Source organism: Polypterus senegalus, chromosome 11 (assembly GCF_016835505.1).
Source record: "Polypterus senegalus isolate Bchr_013 chromosome 11, ASM1683550v1, whole genome shotgun sequence".
Classification (NCBI taxonomy): domain Eukaryota; kingdom Metazoa; phylum Chordata; class Cladistia; order Polypteriformes; family Polypteridae; genus Polypterus; species Polypterus senegalus.
In genome coordinates this window covers 5,801,529-5,820,498 of record NC_053164.1, presented here as the reverse complement: position 1 = coordinate 5,820,498, position 18,970 = coordinate 5,801,529, and positions in this window count along the sequence as shown.

Here is an 18,970-nt window from a genome sequence, read left to right as displayed (position 1 = left end):
TGGTGCCCTGTGCTTTTTACAGATGAGAGCAGGTTCACCCTAAGCACGTGACAGAAGTGAAAAGGTCTGGAGAAGCCATGGAGAACATTATGCTGCCTGTAGCATCATTCAGCATGAGCAGTTTGGTGGTGGGTTAATGATTGTCTGGGGAGGCATATCCATGGAGGGTCACACAGACCGCTACAGGCTTGACAAAGGCACCTTGGCTGCCATTAGGTATCAGGATGAAATCCTTGGACCCATTGTCAGACCCTATGCTGGTACAGTGGCTCCTGGTGCACGACAATTCCTGGCCTCATGTGGTGAGAGTATGCAGGCAGTTCCTGGAGGATGAAGGAATTGATACCATTGACTGGCCACCACACTTTCCTGACCTAAATCCAATAGAACACCTCTGGGACATTATGTTTTGGTCCATCCAATGCCACCAGGTTGCACCTCAGACTGTCCAGGAGTTCAGTGATGCCCTGGTCCAGATCTGGGAGGAGATCCCCCACAACACCATCTGTCATCTCATTAGAAGCATGCACCGATGTTGTCAGGCATGTATACAAGAACACAGGGGCCATACAAAGTGCTGCATACAATTTGGAGTTGCTGCAATTACATTTTGGCAAAATGGACTAGCCTGCCACATAATTTTTTTACTCTGATTTTTGGTGTGTCTTTGAATTCAGGGCTCTGTAGGTTGATCATTTTCATTTCCATCAAACGATGTGGCATCCTTTCGTTCCTAACACATTACCCAGTCTATATCAGTATAGATATCCAGGAGAATTTCTTTTTCCCATTAAGATCTGATGTGTTTTCAAAGTGTTCCTTTAATTTTTTGAGCAGTTTATATGTGTGTGTATATATATATATATATATATATATATATATATATATATATATATATATAAACTCTGTATGTAAAGCAACCTTGGGTTTATGAAAGTGAATACTTATTATGTTAGGACTGGCAAGCTTTGTTGGGCTGAATGGCCTGTTCTCGTCTACATTGTTCTAATGTTCTAATTACTGATCATCTTTTTTTTCCAAGTTTTGTAAAGCAAAGTAATTTTGGCCCCTCATATCCCATTAGGACAGGGGTGGGCAGCATTGTTCCTGGAAGGCCACTGTGACTGCAGATTTTTGTTGCAACCCACTTGCAATCCAGTTTCTTAATGAGAAGTCAATTATTGCTGATCAAGCACTTATTGCTCAAGTGACATTTTGATGCTCAATTTTAGTGGTCTCGCTTGTTGAGGTTCCCCACCCTTTATTGCTTATTTCAGTCTTAAACAACTGCCTTCACTGTTTTTAATGGCTCCTGTTTTTAATGTTGAGATGAAAATTACAAAGGAGCTAGCAGTTCTCCATCTAACTTGTTTCCATTTACACCTGTGTGGATTCATCATGCATTGTTTGGTTTAATAAAACACTTAAGAGAAAAATGTGACAGACTGAAAATGATCCATTTTAGACTTCAGATCATTTGGATGATACCCTTGGAAAGGAAAATATTTATGATATAAGAACCTAACATTGCAGACTAACAAGTGTGATTTACATCATGCATGTGCAGGGAGCCCGGTCAATATGGGTCCTGATCTTTTACCAGGCCGGGAGGACAGAAGGATGGAAGGCCAGGGGACACAACCTGGCAAGGCCACAGACCACCCCGACATGATAGATGGCAGTATCCCTGGGCGACGTTACCAAGCAAAGTACACTGGGAATTGGAGTCTGAAAGAGCAGCCTTGTCATGTCCCATGAGTGTCACCAGGGGCTGCTGCAGGGACACGTGATGCCTATTCTCTGGGACCTCCGATTGTCCCAGAAGTGATTCCATCAGGCTATTCCCTGGCACTGGAAGTACTCCCAGGTGAGAGATAAAAGGAACCACCTTGCCACATCTGGACGAGTTGGAGTTGGGAGGAAGGAAGACAACACCTGCCTGGAGGTGTGGAGAAGAGGAAAGAAAGAAAGAAGAGGTGTTGTGCATTTTGGAAACCCATTTTGAATGATTTCTTTGTTAATGAATCATTTATTTGAACCTGGGACTTGTGTCTGTGTGGTGGTGTCTGAGGTTTGACAGGCTGCAGTGCACCCTATTGGTCACACAAGCCATTAGATTAAATGACGTCAGAGAGGGGTAAGGATTAGTTTCTTATTAAGCATTTGGGTTGGAAGAAAAACCCTGCAGCCATTGTGGCCCTCCAGGACCGATGTTGCCAACCCCTGCATTAGGGGGTGAATCACTGGGGCCGATTGATGTGGCATGCAGAATTTCAAGATGATTTTTGCTGAAGACACCTGTTGGTTTACTTTTTGTCATAAAGGAGTAATTCCCTGCACAAAATATGGTCCTATAAATGCCTTCAAACTGGTGGGTTGCAGGTCTACAGGGCCAAAAATAAGGGGGACTCCAAAAATCTAAATGTCTAGCATAACATGATGTGAAGATGAGTCTTCTTTATCTAAATCTTTACAATTCAATAAACACATTAACAAGACAATAGAGATTACATACATGAAAATGAATAATACTCATTGAAGAAATGTGTTTTTAACAGGAGTTTGAAATGAATAATAGATTTTTACTCGCAAAGACTGAGAGAATGAGCATTCCAAATTTTAGGTTCTATCACACTGAAAGCTTTGCCACCCATAGTTACTAATCCGTATTTAGGTACAATGAGTAAGTTAGCGTCCGATTATCTTAATGCACAAGCCGGCATACAGGTTAGGTGGATTGGTCCTAGTGTGTGCTTGGTGTGTGGGTGTGTTTGTGTGTGTCCTGCGGTGGGTTGGCACCCTGCCTGGGATTGTTTCCTGCCTTGTGCCCTGTGTTGGCTGGGATTGGCTCCAGCAGACCCCCCGTGATCCTGTGTTTGGATTCAACGGGTTGGAAAATAGATGGATGGATGGATCTTGAAAAGACTGGTAACCAATGCAAATTATAAAGGACAGGAGTGATGTGAGTAGATCTTGGGATTTTCTCGGAGCAGTGAGTCAGGAGGCAGTGGACAAAACAAACTGAATTGATATAAAAACATTCATAGGTAATTCTTATGAAGACAAAACATTATTTAATAAGTACAGTAAATATGAAAGATGCTGTATAGCACGAAGGCAGTGGAAGCCACTAGCTCAGGGGTCTTCAACACGTCACTCGTGAGCTACCGGTAGCTCCTTTCCAAGTACCCCACCAAAGGGTTAATGAATCCTACATAAATTTGACAACTTGATTAGTAATATTAGGGGTGGGCGATCTTTCCAAAAATTCACAATCCTTTTAACACAAAATCATGATCCACTATCTGAATTGCAATCTCTCTTTTTAATGTGGCATACACTTAAGAGAATATCCAGACTCAAACTCATGAAGACCTAAGTAACACTTCATTAAAAATATCAACCAAAGTTGAATTCAATTGTTCTCTCGTTCGCTAGGTAAGCGGAGTTAAGGACTACGCCCCGAAGCTGACAAGTGAATAAGTAAGGCCGCTCCCCTCGGCTCTCTCTCGGATTCGCACAAATAAATCGATACCACAAGCGAACTATGATACTTAGCGAAAGGAGAGAAGTCACCAAATCAACCGGAATGTTCAAGCAAATTCTAGACAAAAACCCGATCTAAATCCATTAAGTAGTTCTCTGGTGGAAAGCGGACAGACATACAGACAGACAGACATTGGATTTTATATAGTATATATTAGTAAACCATCAAAATAATGTGCAGTTAAAGTCTCAACAGCATTTCTGGAGCTTAGTAGAGCCAGATAACTATAAGAATCTTCACCAAGCAGCTCTGAAAATGTCTGCTTTGTTTGGGTCTCCATTCCTCTGTGAGTCTGACATGAATGTCATGAAGTCAAAGTTCAGAACAAAACTGACAGATGAACATTCAAATGACTCCATGAAATTGAACCTCAGTGGCTCCACTCCACCATACACCTGCCTCTCTTGTTGACTCCATGCAGTGGCAGTCATCTGACTAACTCAAAAACAAATCACAAGTGCAACTGGACATGTGAATAAAGTAAAACAGTTACACGGATCACAATGACAAAGGAATACGTCAGATCTGTGCATTTGGAATTGCATTGTTTTGTTATGAGAGCATACACTAGAAAATGCATACAGACATACAAAATGCACCTGCGGGTGAACTCAATATTTTTTTCTGATGTTTTAATGCAAAATGTGAGTTGTGGACACCAACATTTTGTAAATGTTCAGGCAAAAAAAGCTTTTGGATTGAAATAAGCTATGAGAATAAATGTTAGAAAACATAGGGAGCTCTCAGCCATTTTCATTTGGTAAAAGTAGCTCTCAGGGGGAAAAAAGGTTGGAGACCCTTGCACTAGATAGAAAGACAGGACAGACAGATATGAAAGGCACCATATCTTATGGCTACAATTTTTTTTTTTGCTTCTGTAATGTTCTGAATTCGTATTATGAAAGAGCTCTTCAAGCTCAGCGAACTGAGACGGCAGAACTTTGCCGCGTCTTTGATCGCAGTTCACAAAGGTAAACCCTGGAGGCCATGTCACTACGACACTGCATGTGTTATAGGAATTAAGATCATGCTAGCTTTTATTTTGGATTATAAAGAATGCGCATTTTTCTTGCATTACAGCCCACAGCTAATATCCTTTCTTTATTTCAGGGCTGGCACAAAAAAAAACAAAAAAGCAGAGTAAAACTGAAATCCTATGTGACTTTCTTTTATTTTTTTTTTATTCACTGGTGGGGGATGTCTTAGTAATTTTAATTTTCTGAAAGAGCAGCTTCTTTGATGCAGATGTTGTACATCTGCTGCCTCTTAATATCTTTCAACACAAGTCCGTTCCAGCATCCCTCCAGATGTTATTTTTGTCTGTGATAAATATGTTGTTGGCATTTGTTGGACAGTATCTTTTCAAGAAATCATTATTTCAGTACTGAGGCACTTCAAAAAAAAAAAAAAAAAGAACTTGTTGGGCAAAAGGCACATGGGCCCTTTGAAATATCTGTTTGAGTAAAACTGCGCGTCTTTTTAACTCGCATGCATGAGCACGGCAGTGTGGGATGAAAATTCAGGTTAGCTTAGTTTATTTTAATCTTGCATGGTACTCTTTAGTGAGGACCGTCTCCGAGTGATAACACACATTTATAAACGGGACCACATATAATATCTGCAGACATTATTAGCAAATGGAGTGGCCTGGTGATAGAGGTGGAGAGGACATCAAAAAACAAACCTCTGTGGGGGCATCCATGAGCCTGTTGAGAATATAAAGATAGACAGGTTGGCAGACAATGGATTATAATTAACCAGTAACGGCACACTGCATGATAGCGTGAAGTGAGTACACTTGACTTGAGCATTCCTAGTTTTCATCCTCTTTCTCTGTACGTTTAGCATTCGTTTACTCAGAGGTTGATGCGCTTGCTGCTTCCTGAGCAGATCTTCTTTTCTCCACCCTAGCGGCCCGCTTCTTCTATTCTTTCGTCCGCAACTTTTTGCGTTAAAACTGATTAAGTCAGAGTTTGTGTTGCAATTACTTAGTACGTTTTCTTTAATTTTTCACTTAAGCTGGAACGCAAGTCTTCAATCTACCTCAAGAATGATTTAAGATATGAAGGGGGTTTGTTTCCTACCTTGAGCCTTGTATTGGCTGGGATTGGCTCCAGCAGACCCCCATGACCCTGTAGTTAGGATATAGCAGGTTGGATAATGGGTGGATGGATAACCTTTGAGGTCAATCATCACCCCAAAAAAAGATAGTCAATGTCACATAGTATATGTGTCCCAAATTTCAGGTCAATAGTTCAAAGGTTTTGAACTTTCGCCTTCAGAACTGCCTTAATTCTACGTGGCATTGATTCAACAAGGTGCTGAAAGCATTCTTTAGAAATGTTGGCCCATATTGATAGGATAGCATCTTGCAGTTGATGGAGATTTGTGGGATGCACATCCAGGGCACGAAGCTCCCATTCCACCACATCCCAAAGATGCTCTATTGGGTTGAGATCTGGTGACTGTGGGGGCCATTTTAGTACAGTGAACTCATTGTCATGTTCAAGAAACCAATTTGAAATGATTCAAGCTTTGTGACATGGTGCATTATCCTGCTGGAAGTAGCCATCAGAGGATGGGTACATGGTGGTCATGAAGGCATGGACATGGTCAGAAACAATGCTCAGGTAGCCCGTGGCATTTAAACGATGCCCAATTGGCACTAAGGGGCCTAAAGTGTGCCAAGAAAACATCCCCACACCATTACACCACCACCACCAGCCTGCACAGTGGTAACAAGGCATGATGGATCCATGTTCTCATTCTGTTTACGCCAAATTCTGACTCTACCATTTGAATGTCTCAACAGAAATCGAGACTCATCAGACCAGGCAACATTTTTCCAGTCTTCAACTGTCCAATTTTGGTGAGCTTGTGCAAATTGTAGCCTCTTTTTCCTATTTGTAGTGGAGATGAGTGGTACCCGGTGGGGTCTTCTGCTGTTGTAGCCCATCCGCCTCAAGGTTGTGCATGTTGTGTCTTCACAAATGCTTTGCTGCATACCTCGGTTGTAACGAGTGGTTATTTCAGTCAAAGTTGCTCTTCTATCAGCTTGAATCAGTCGGCCCATTCTCCTCTGACCTCTAGCATCAACAAGGCATTTTTGCCCACAGGACTGCCGCATACTGGATGTTTTTCCCTTTTCACACCATTCTTTGTAAACCCTAGAAATGGTTGTGCGTGAAAATCCCAGTAACTGAGCAGATTGTGAAATACTCAGACCGCCCGTCTGGCACCAACAACCATGCCACGCTCAAAATTGCTTAAATCACCTTTCTTTCCCATTCTGACATTCAGTTTGGAGTTCAGGAGATTGTCTTGACCAGGACCACACCCCTAAATGCATTGAAGCAACTGCCATGTGATTGGTTGATTAGATAATTGCATTAATGAGAAATTGAACAGGTGTTCCTAATAATCCTTTAGGTGAGTGTATATATATATACAGTATGCTAGTCAAAGCGATTTACATTGTAACACTAGCGGGCACTGTTGCTCCTCCAACCCAACACACAAACACTGACAACACAAGGTAAAAGCACAAAGAAGTTTCTTTTAATTATTTTCTTCTTTAAATAGTGTCCTTCAAGCACCACAGCCACAAATAAACAGACAAGTAACTTAACACTATACACAATACTCTCAAATCTCTCTCTATTTCTCCTCCACATCTCCCAGTAAGCTTTGCCCACCTCCATCTGATTCTGGCCCACTTGCTGGGTTCACAGCAGTCCTTTATATAGTCCTTGACCCGGAAGTGATTGTATCATTCCATCCATTCCGTTCTTCCAGCACTTCCAGGTCAGACGGAGAACTTGAATTTTCTTCAGCCTGGAAGTACTTTGGATCTTTCGTCCTCACGATTTGGGAGTACTTCCGGGCTACGAATTAGAAATAAATTCTCCAGTTCTCTTACAGCATCCCCTGGAGGCACCCACGGTACCCAGCAGGGCTGTGGTATTAAACTACAGGTCCTGTATGGCCATGCGGGAATCCAGGGCACTGCTGCAGTCCAGGGAAGCTGCCACCTAGCGTTTTGAGAAAAACAGTGTCCTTGAAAAGCTGCCTTCCCCCATCCTTCCATCCTAGGGGTGTCTCCCCGTCCAGGTTGAGCTGCTGGCCGTCTCTTACAACATAGACAGAGGGGAGCCACTTCAACCACCACCAATGTGTAGCACCCACACTGGATGATGTCATTATTGTGCCATTATTGTGCCAGTATGCACACCACACATTAGCAGGTGAAGAGGTGAGATAGCCAATTAGATACGGGGTGGATTAGACTGCCAGAGAGGATGAGGCCATGATATGCAATTTAGCTGGCTGTGACAAAGCCACAGTGAGCTATGATTTTTTTACTTGGAAGGGTTTGGGTGTTTTACAGAAATCGGATTTCCTTGCTGAGCTTTTAATTTGAAAAGTCTGTCTGGGGTAATGTGAAAGACAGGAAGGACTTTTATAGTGAAGCAAAGTGTGACAAGAAGTTCATCATCTTATGGAAGGTAAAAGAAATAACAGTAGAAGAAGAAGAGACTGGGGAGAAGTAGGTCCTCCATCTTGGGAAACAGGCCTGTTAAGTAAACCATTTGAACTAGTATTAAGGATTGCAATGTGGTTGTGGATTCTAAGTGGAATGGAGAAGCTTCCAGATAATTTGTTTAATAGATTTTGCTTACTGGATGTTCTCTGACTTTAGGAAAAGAAAATAACAACCAGCATTGGATGAAGCAAAAGGGTTCCATTGAATGGGTGGGATTGATCACATTTCATAAAGAAAACTAAGACTATCCCCTTGCTTGGTGGAAGTTTAGAATATAAGACTCACTTTTCTTTAGTTTATTTTAACCTTTTTTGCTTTTGTTTATATATGTTCCTGCAGTTGCATTTGTTTATGATTTAAATTTAAATTCTAAATACATTTAGCTTTGTCACATCATAACTTAAAGGGTGTATAGTTCCCCTCCACTTAGCATCCGAGAATTCACAATTGGTGTTTTAATAGCTCAACGTGGTGATAACTGATTTTTACTCCAGAACATCTGGAAAATCCTACATAAAAGTTAAATTTAAATCCAACTACATTTGTCTTCCTCCAGTCTCCTCCAGGCAAGCCTTGTTCATCACCTCCCAGTCTCCAAATTTTCGAATGAGGTAGAGGGGATCCTTTTATGCTGGACCCAGAACTACTTTCAGTGCTACACGTGGAGACACTTCCAGGTCAGGCTAAAGCTCCACATAACAGGGCAGCACCCTCGGGTGGCACCCAAGGAGCCCAACAGGGTTGGTTTTTCGAACTGCAAGAAGACATTGCATTTATATTGTGCTTTCAAGATACTCAAAGAGCTTCAACCATCACCAATGTGCAGTATCCCCCTAGATGATGTGACGGCAGCCATTTTGCACAAGTACACTCACCACAAATTTGCTATTAGGTGACAAAGAGGTGAGAGAGACAGTTGGCCAATTAGAAATGGTGGGTGGTTAGAAGGCCAGAATGACCAGGCCGTGTTGGACAATTTAAACATTTTCCAAAAGATGCCCAGGGATCTTTAATGATCACAGAGAGTCAGGACCTCATCTTTTTATGTCTCATCTGAAGGAAGGTACCATATTTACAGCACATTCTCCCCATCATGAAGGCTGCTCAGGAGATCTTTAATGACCACAGAACAGCTCAGTTTTACATCTCATCTGTGGGACTGTGCCGTGTTTACCTCATGCATAACACTGTGCATAGAATTCACACTAAAACATGATGTATTGACAAAAACAGAAATGTGCTGACACTCAAAGAAAATTCCCCTTTATAAATCCCAGTGAATGAGAATTTTAACACACATGCATATAAAATAGCCCTTTCTGTTCAATGTTTGGTTAAAACACAATGGCAAAAGCATGTGGATAAAATAATTTCAATAAATGCAAAATGGAGGTCCTGCTCAGTGAAGTGGAGGCAAGGAAAAACAAACTATTTGGTGGCTTAGGCAGTTGTATAAACAACAAAAGGAAAATGATGGAGTGTCACAGCGTGACGAAAAATACTCAAAAGTTCAAGTTCAGACCGAAATAAAAAAGAAGTGGTCAGTTATCAAAGATGACGTGTAGAGGTGAGTGTCTGAGTGTCATATGGAAGCATATTAGGGCCACAGAGAAGAAAAAAACACAATGAGTGTCTCTGAGTTGATGGTGTTTATCTCCATTCTTTTCACAAGAGCAGAGATGACCACAGTTGGTGCTGTTGCTGATGCCTACTCAGAACTATTTGTTGTACTGGCAATCAAAGATACGATGTCCCATGAGCGCTATCAGACTGGGTAAAGGAGAACTGTAACAACAGACAGCTTCTTCACAATGCTTTCACTGGCTAATAGACTGCTACACCGCAACACAACTCTGCTTGGCACCATAAAGTAAAGTGGGACTTCCACCTGCAGCTAACATCACTTCAGTACGCGAACAATTTGCCACACTAGTGTTTACATCTGGCAGTGCCATGCTGATGTTGTACGCATTTTTGCCGGAGTTGAGCTCCATCTGGGATGGGATTGCAGGCTGCTTGCTGCTTGTGCTGATCGACTCATTCACAAAACAAAAGACGCTGGTGAGGAAAGGTGCAAAGGAACTACAAGTTTTTTCGTAGGCTTCAGAGATTCTAATGTTAATCTCGTAGTATATTTTGTCATTAATGTCATTAGAATGTCATAAACTTCATCTTAAAATCAATGTTTATTTTACTAGAGTTTCTGAAATCCCATCATGACTAAAATAGCATGTTAAAAGCTTTGTGTTCCCCGATCCAGTCGTTAATCACTACTAAGTTCTTAAATGGACTTTCTTTTACATTGACAGGAGCGCACAGGCAGTGATTGCCCCACAGAATACATTACATGTATTACTATTCTGCTCTATTCTAATATTTCACAGCACCAAGAGGATAGCTCTTGGAAATATAAATCAACTTAGAAGCAAGTCATTATCATCATCTATAAATATAAATCGTTCTCTTCAAATTCTTCCATTTACGATGTCTTCAAACAACACTAATGCAGTTATGGTAGGTGAAATAGTTTGCTCACTCCGTGCACTATTATATTGTTACAGGATGATTACAATCAAGTAAATAAAATTTGTAAACAATATTCAATTAATTTCGGCATATCTGATAAAACCCACATCATGGATGCGAATCTAAAAAAAGACAGGGAAATGACACAGAAACAGTAGCACTGCTTTGACGCTGGAATCTGCCCTGTTGCAAAACCAAGCAGAAATGTGTGTACACAAGGTATGAGGCTGCTGTGAAAATATTTTTGGGCATACACACCGTTTATACATGCAGTCCCCTGTCACAGTGGGATCTACATTAAGACCACAAGGTAAGTGCCCCCTGCTGTCCTCACCAACCCCTCTACCAGCAAGAACCTATGATTTTTGTAGATGGCCTCCCATCCAATTACTGGCCAGACCCAAACATGCTTAGCTTCAGATGGGTGACCTGTTCTGAAGTGTATGTGGTAGACCGCTAACCAAACATACACACATAAATTAACAAATAAATTAGTGCTGAGTTTTGTTTTGTGTTAATCTGGGCACACTAGTTTGTAAACAGTTTAAAGATTCCAGCAATAATCCAGAAGAGTCCTGCCATTTTGAATTACTGGATGTCTTTAGAGCAGGGGTATCCAACTCCGATCGTGAAGTGCTACTGTGGCTGCAGGTTTTCATTCTAACCCATTTTTATTGAGTAACCAGATTTTGCTGCTGGTTAACTTCAGTTGCCTTCATTTTAATTGCCTTGTTTTTCAAGACTCGGATATCTGAATTGCTTCATTTTTTTCCTTAACACTAGAATTACCAGAGCCTACGAAAAAACTCGTAGATCTGTCCCACCTTAAAACACTTTGCACCTCTCCATCAGCGTCTTTTGTCCTCTAAATGTGTTGATAAGCAGCAAACAGCAAGCAGCCTACTATCACATCCCCCACTGGCGCACAGTTTTCTCAGCTCAAGTCTGTTTACCTTTGTGTCAGTTGCTTGGAGATGTATGGAGTGAGAAGTCAAGCAAAATGACACCTTTTATAAATACTATATTGTTATTCTGAACATATGCATTTCATGTGTGTTCCGTGTCTACAATGATCTATGTAAACACATTGTTAAAACAGAAACGTTTTTCATGTTTTAGTAATAATCGACAAAATGTAGACATGAAGTGTATAATGTGTGAAGCCTATATAAGAACTATAAAGGACTGGTGGAGACCTAGCAAGGGAGCCAGAGTTGGGAGGTAGAAAATAGAGCTTGCTGGGAGATGTGGAGGAGAGAATTGTATTGATTTATTATTTCTTTATTTGTGTATGGTGGCTGTAGTGCTTAAAAGGTACTTTAGAGAAAGAAGAATAAGTAAAGGATCTTCTTTGTGCTTTTACCCACTGTCTGCGTATCTGTCTGTTGGGTTCACGGAGCAACAGCGCCCTCTAGCATTCTTACAGAGTATATAAATTAATAATTTAGAATTTAGCAGCATCCGTACACGTAAGAGAGTTTAAAAATGCGTTCAGCTCTAGTAATAAAAGAGCTCTTAAATCTGTTGCCCTTTAACATTGGAAACCTAAATCGGCAGCCTAAAGGCAACAACTGAAATTTAGTAGAAAGTTGATGGCATCTGTCTGATAGAAATGAGTCAGCCTTCTTTTTAAGCTGTTTGTGATAGAAGAGTTGGCGTCTGGAGGCAGCAGGCAACACTAGGAGGAGAGGAAGGAGACAACCATCATTCAATTTGGTTGTAGTTGTGTTAATTTACTTGTATTCATGTGGGAAGGCCTCAGTGATAATAAAAACCTTTTATTTTGTTTGGGTGAAATTGTGTCTGAGATTCAGGAGCTTAGTGGCACACCTTGTGGTTACAAAGAAAACTCCCCACCTCTCTTACTGGTCATCTATTATATTCGCCTTGCAAATGGAATGGGGTCCATCTCAGCTGGGATGCCAGTCCATTAATGACAATTTGTTAAAGGGAAGTTTAAAATGGTATTGATGGTCAGCACTTAAAACCTGCCTGGGTGTGGCGGGAGCAATAATTGCAGACAGACGGTAGATCCATTTTATGATTCACATTAGAACTGGTTGACAGTAATAATTACTAATAATATGGGAACAAAGAGGATGCAAAAATTAAATGAGACCCCAGTGGCTTGAAGTTCTTCTTCCTTTAGGGCAAAAGCAAACAACAGTTTATTCAAGGTGTTTATTACAAATTTAAATTATGAGGGAATGTTAATAATTACCTCACATTTGTTATAATTTTGTATGGTTGTAAACCATTCCCCCGCACACACATGGACATATGGTGTGTCTCTAGTTATTGTCGTAAAGTTTCATGTGTCATTCAAACATGGCCACTCCATTCTCAAGGTGAGCCAAACTCCTCGTCGGTTCATCACAGTCAGAGTACTGACTTTCTCAACGTTGTCATTGGTGGTGGATGTGAACAGGGGTACCGTTTCTTCTTTGTTCATAACACTCGTCTGACCGTATTTTAAACTTCTCCATCCATTTGTAAATCCTCTGCTGTGGCAAAACATTGCCTCCATACTGTGCAGAAAGCCGCAATTAGAATTATTTCTTTTGTTATCCTCAACTGCAGTTTATTTAATTATTGCCTTTTTAGTAAAGCATAACTTCAGTTAATGGACACAGAGGGACCAGGCAGGAAAAGACCTGGAATGGATAGTGGTACCTCATAGGGCCCACTCCTGCACATGCCAGTGCCACTGGAACATTTCAGAGTCACCAGTTAACCTGATTGGTGTGTTTGGGGACGAGGGAGGAAAACCAAAGTTCATGGAGAAGAAACTCTGAAGACACAGGGACACATCCAAATGCCATATGGATATTGGCTGGAAGCAGCATTTACACCGCAGATGGTGGATCTTTGTGGCTACAGCACTAATCACTCTGCCATCAGGGCCTTCGAAGGTGTCATTGATAACTTCTCTACAAACAGTCCAGGATTAAACATTCATGCCTGCTGCACAGTTTAATGGACAGAAACAGAAATAAAATAACTAGAAAAATCAGAAAAGCAAGGAGGCTTAGTCGAGCATCTTCATTTGGCTTCAAGTCACGTCACTCTCATATATGCTGTCTTTCAGATAAAACATTAAATAAAATGAGGTCCAATATGAAGTGACTCTACAGTGGCTGTCATTGCTGGAAATCCACAAAATTGGAAACGTGTGACAGGATTTCACTCTCACAAGTGACTTGTGTGACAGCTCAAACATCCAGGAAACGAGGAGGATAAAGATTTGATAGTTCTTCTGAAAATTTTGGCTTTGACAAGTTGGTCTAGGATGAAAATCAAATGTATTTTGCTCAGTAAAGATTTTTTTTTATTAGTTGCTTTTGTAAGAAAAAAACATTCCAAGTCTACTACTGGATGGCCAGAAATGTTATTAGATTAAACAATGACTGAAACATACTGTTTTACATTCTCTTATTTGGACTCCATGAATCCACAGCACAAATTAGAAGATGGATAGAATCTGTTATATAGCACCTTTTATATCTATCTATCTATCTATCTATCTATCTATCTATCTATCTATCTATCTATCTATCTATCTATCTATCTATCTATCTATCTATCTATCTATTATATAGTGCCTTTCTAATCTATTAATCTATCTATCTATATTGCTCCAAAAAATTAAAGGAACTTAATAATAATAATCAGAGTATAGCATCAAGTCCATGAACCTTCTGGGCTATTGATCTGGTCAGTGAAGTAGCAGAGGAGCTTGTTAATCAGTTTCAGCTGGTTAGGTGCACTAAAGGGGCAACAATGAGATGACCCCAAAACAGAAATGAATGGTTTAACAGGTGGAGGTCACTGACATTTTTCCCTTCTCATCTGTTTTTTCACTCGCTTGCATTTGGCTACGGTCAGTGTCACTACTGGTAGCATGAGGCGATACCTGGACCCTACAGAGGTGGCACAGGTAGTCCAACTTCTCCAGGATGGCATATCAATACGTGCCATTGCCAGAAGGTTTGCTGCATCTCCCAGCACAGCCTCAAGGGCATGGAGGAGATTCCAGAAGACAGACAGGCAGTTACTCCATGAGTGTTGGACAGGGCCATAGAAGGTCCATAACCCATCAGCAGGACCAGAGGAACAGGATGAGCACTGCCAGAGCCTACAAAATGGGCTCCAGCAGGCAGGCCACTGATGTGAATGTCTCTGACCAAACAATTAGAAACAGACTTCATGAGGGTGGCCTGAGGGCCCAGCATTGTGGAGCTCGATTGGCATTTGTCATAAAATACCATAATTGGCAAGTCCACCACTGGTGCCCTGCGCTTTTCACAGATGACAGCAGGTTCACCCTGAGCACATGTGACAGACGTGAAAGGGTCTGGTGAAGCTGTGGAGAATGTTATGCTGCCTGTAACATCATTCAGCGTGACAGGTTTGGTGGTGGGTCAGCGATGGTATATCTGGAGATGCATATCCATGGAGGGATGCACAGACCTCTACAGGCTAGACAACGGCACCTTGACTGCCATTAGGTATCGGGATGAAATCTTTGGACCCATTGTCAGAACCTATACTGGTGCAGTGAGTCCTGGGTTCCTCCTGGTGCATGACAATGCCTAGTCTCATGTTGCGAGAGGATGAAGGAATTGATACCATTGACTGCAAGCCCCCTCCATGCTCACTCACCTGACCTCAATCCAATAGAACACCTCTGGGTGGGACATTATGTTTGGGTCCATCCGACGCCTCAGACTGTCTAGGAGCTCAGTGATGCCCTGGTCCAGATCAGCACCCGTCGCTCTGCCACGGATGTCAAACTGTCCAGCTCCGTGCCTACAATAGATCCTGCCTTCCTCACCAGTTTGTCCAGGTGTGAGGCGTCCCTCTTCTTTATGCTGCCTCCCCAGCACACAACTGCGTTGAAGAGGGCGCTCACCACAACAGTCTGATAGAACATCTGCAGCAACTTATTGCAGATGTTGAAGGACACCAACCTTCTAAGGAAGTATAGTTGGCTCTGTCCTCTCTTACACAGAGCATCAGTATTGGCAGTCCAGTCCAATTTATCATCCAAAACATTGGGTTGTTTAATCTATCGACGTTGCTCTGCATTGCCACTGTCATCAGTAATTCTCTAAGGGGGGACCACCTCTCCCCCAATATAATAGTCATCTTGGACTGGATCTCAAAGACACTAAGATGAGTAAGATTAGGATCTATCATATAGTACCTTTAACATCTCTCTGCTTTAGAATCTTTCACATCTCTTTGCTTACTGTATCTATGTGTTGTGACCATGAAGAGTACTCTGAAGCCAACTTTGAATCCACAGAGAGAGCATTCCCAGTCCATTACTAGATGGCCAGATGCTTCTAACTCATTTTAACCACATAAGCAAGCAGATGTGTGTGAGATCAGAGAAATTAAAATGAAATCAAAATTAAATTTAATTAAAATTAAATCTACAACTCAATGAAGCATGCAGAAAGTGAAGGGGTCTGAATAATTTCCGAATCCACTGTTAGAACAAAAGGCTTCCATAAATCCTTATCTGCATTTTAACACTAGAATTACCAGAGCCTACGAAAAAACTCGTAATTCCATCCCACCTTAAATCGCTTCTTAAATCCCTTCACACCTCTCCGCCAGCGTCCTTTGTCCTCTAAATGTGCTGATAAAGAGAAGCTTGGAGCAGCCGGCTATTCCATCCCCCCACCAATTTAGAACGTGCACAAACTTCAGCTTGATTGAGTATCTGGGAGTGAAGTGGAGTTTTAGAGTGGAAATAATAGATTGTTATTTGGAACACACGCATTTCATGTCTGTTCCGTTTCTACAGTAATCTGTGTCAACACATTGTTAAAACAGAATCATTTTTTATATTCTAGTAGTAGATAACAAAATGTAGGCATAAACTATATAGTGTATGAAGCCTGAAGTCCAAATAGCAAAGAAACATTTTCACAAGAATAACACAACAACTGCGCTTTTATTCAAAAATATAACTGCAGAAACAAAAAGCCGCCTTAACATGCGACATTGACAGCAGTTTATTGTAACTGCCTCTGTGGTTCAATAGACTCAGCCCCCGCTTGGGAATCAAGAGGTTACGAGTTCGATCCTGCGCCCCTCCGTTATGAGAAGTAAACTGCTCTTAGTCTTACTGTTTTAGGATAAAAGCATACATTTGATTTCAGTCTGTAACAGCCGGTGCAATTTATGATCCTTGTAAAGGTTAGCTTTTTTTTTGAATTCACTTTTCATTCTCTCAGTCGCGTTCAGAATCAATCCATACAACCCCATCTGACATGGCTGTTTTCACTAAAAACGCGCTATAGCTCTGCAGTGTACCACGATGCATACTAACGCCACCCCCCGGGTTCTGACACACAAACGCTGGCGAAGCTGCCTTCTTCGTATCTCACCGTTACTTGCTTTTCTTTTTATTCAGTTTTATTGAGTGTTCCTGCCAGTCCCCGCATGTTGCTGTATGCTGTTTCTTTTGTACTCCAGGACATGCAGAGGAAAGAATGGTAAAGACCAGTAACTTCGGCGCTATATGCAATCATCAGACACTCCCCATCTGCCCGTGTCGTTCAAACACAGGAACATATATTGGTGTAAAAGTATAACAAAAGTGCACTTTTATTCAAGTGCACTTTTTCCATCGCCTTTTCCTGTAAGAAGTAATGTACACACTTCTCTCTATGCTGTGGTTTCTATTATACACCTGAAAGAAAGAAAGAAATTGCTGTCTTAATCGGTTTGAGTTTCATGATTTGTTTCAATTACGACAGTATTTGCAGGACTTGTGTTGAAGAGACATTCGGCATCTGTCAAGCGTTGTAAGTATACAACCAGTTTCATCGATAATTTCACATCCAGCTTTTGAGATTTTAAACATTCATAAATATCAAAGTGTCCACTACTGAAATCGTCACCTGTGAATCTAAGATGTTTAAGAGGCATTGGCGGTTGTCCAAAGGTGTAAAATATTTGGCCATTTCGGTACACTTGAAAGCGACAACCGAACAATTCAGTGGCAGCCATCAACTCACATGCAGAACCATAGGTGAAGGGCTTAAGCATTTCACTCTTTTAGTGCTCCTGTGTAGTATAATTATCTCCTGTACCGTCATCAGTCCACACCTTGAACCTGTCCCAGTCATTCAATACATAAGACACAATGTTCCTCCAGATATCAAGAGTGAGCCTGATATGGCCGTGCAATATGTAACAAAGAGAATGGAAAAGGTAGGTGCCATCTCCAGGCATGGAAACCACTCGGTAAGTGACAGTTCTTTGATCAATAGTGATCATCTCGATAGACATGGTAATGGGGGTTGGAATGATAAAGGAAATGGGTACCTGAGCAATGTAAAGTAAGTCTAAAATAGCTATACAATAACTATAATCGTAATAAATGAACAATAAAACAGCGGAGAAGCCGTGGATTAAACAAAAAGGCTGTAGCTATCAGCAGGGAGACGTGAATCCCGTGGCGAAGCAAGGAAGGGAATGTAGAGACTGGAGCGATAGGACAGCCTTATATAGGCAGGCAGCCAACAACGTGGGAGGCGTTGGGATGGGGGACCCAATGCCGCCTCACACGGTGACTGAGCTGCAGGCTATGGACGTATATATGTATGTAAGTAGAATTCAGTTAGCATTGGGAACCCGTGTATCAAATTTCTTGAAGATGGGCCCATAAGTAACAAAGACCATTGAAAACTTCAATATGGCGTCCGACAGTGGCATCATACCACCGAAATAAGTACCAAATTTCAGCCTTCTACCTACACGGGAATTTGGAGAATTAGTGACGTTAGAAAATTCAATATGGCGGCCGACAGTGGCATCATACCATCGAAATAAGTATTTACATCGGTTTCGGTTAGCGCAGGGAAGCTGCCTACCAAATTTCGTGAAGATGGGGCCATAAATAAGAAAGTTCAACATGGCGGATGTTGTCGACTATTATCGACCGTTATGACCGTTACGCGTAGAATTTCAAAATGAAACCTGCTTAACTTTTGTAAGCTGTAAGGAATAAGCCTGCCAAATTTCAGCCTTCTACCTACACAGGAAGTTGGAGAATTAGTGATGAGTGAGTGAGTGAGTGAGTGAGTCAGTCAGTCAGTCATTCAGTTAGTCAGTGAGGACTTTGCCTTTTATTAGTATAGATGACTTTTCCATAAGCCAGAGAGCAGCCTGGCAGTACAGCAGTGGCACCAAGTGCCACATCCAGATACTGCAAAGAGAAACAGAATAAAGGAGGTTTAGTAATATTTTAAAAATACTGTTTTACTTATGTTTTTGTACAAATGACTAACAAACAGAAATGCAGTATGCACAGCTAACCAGCAGCTCTAGTCAGG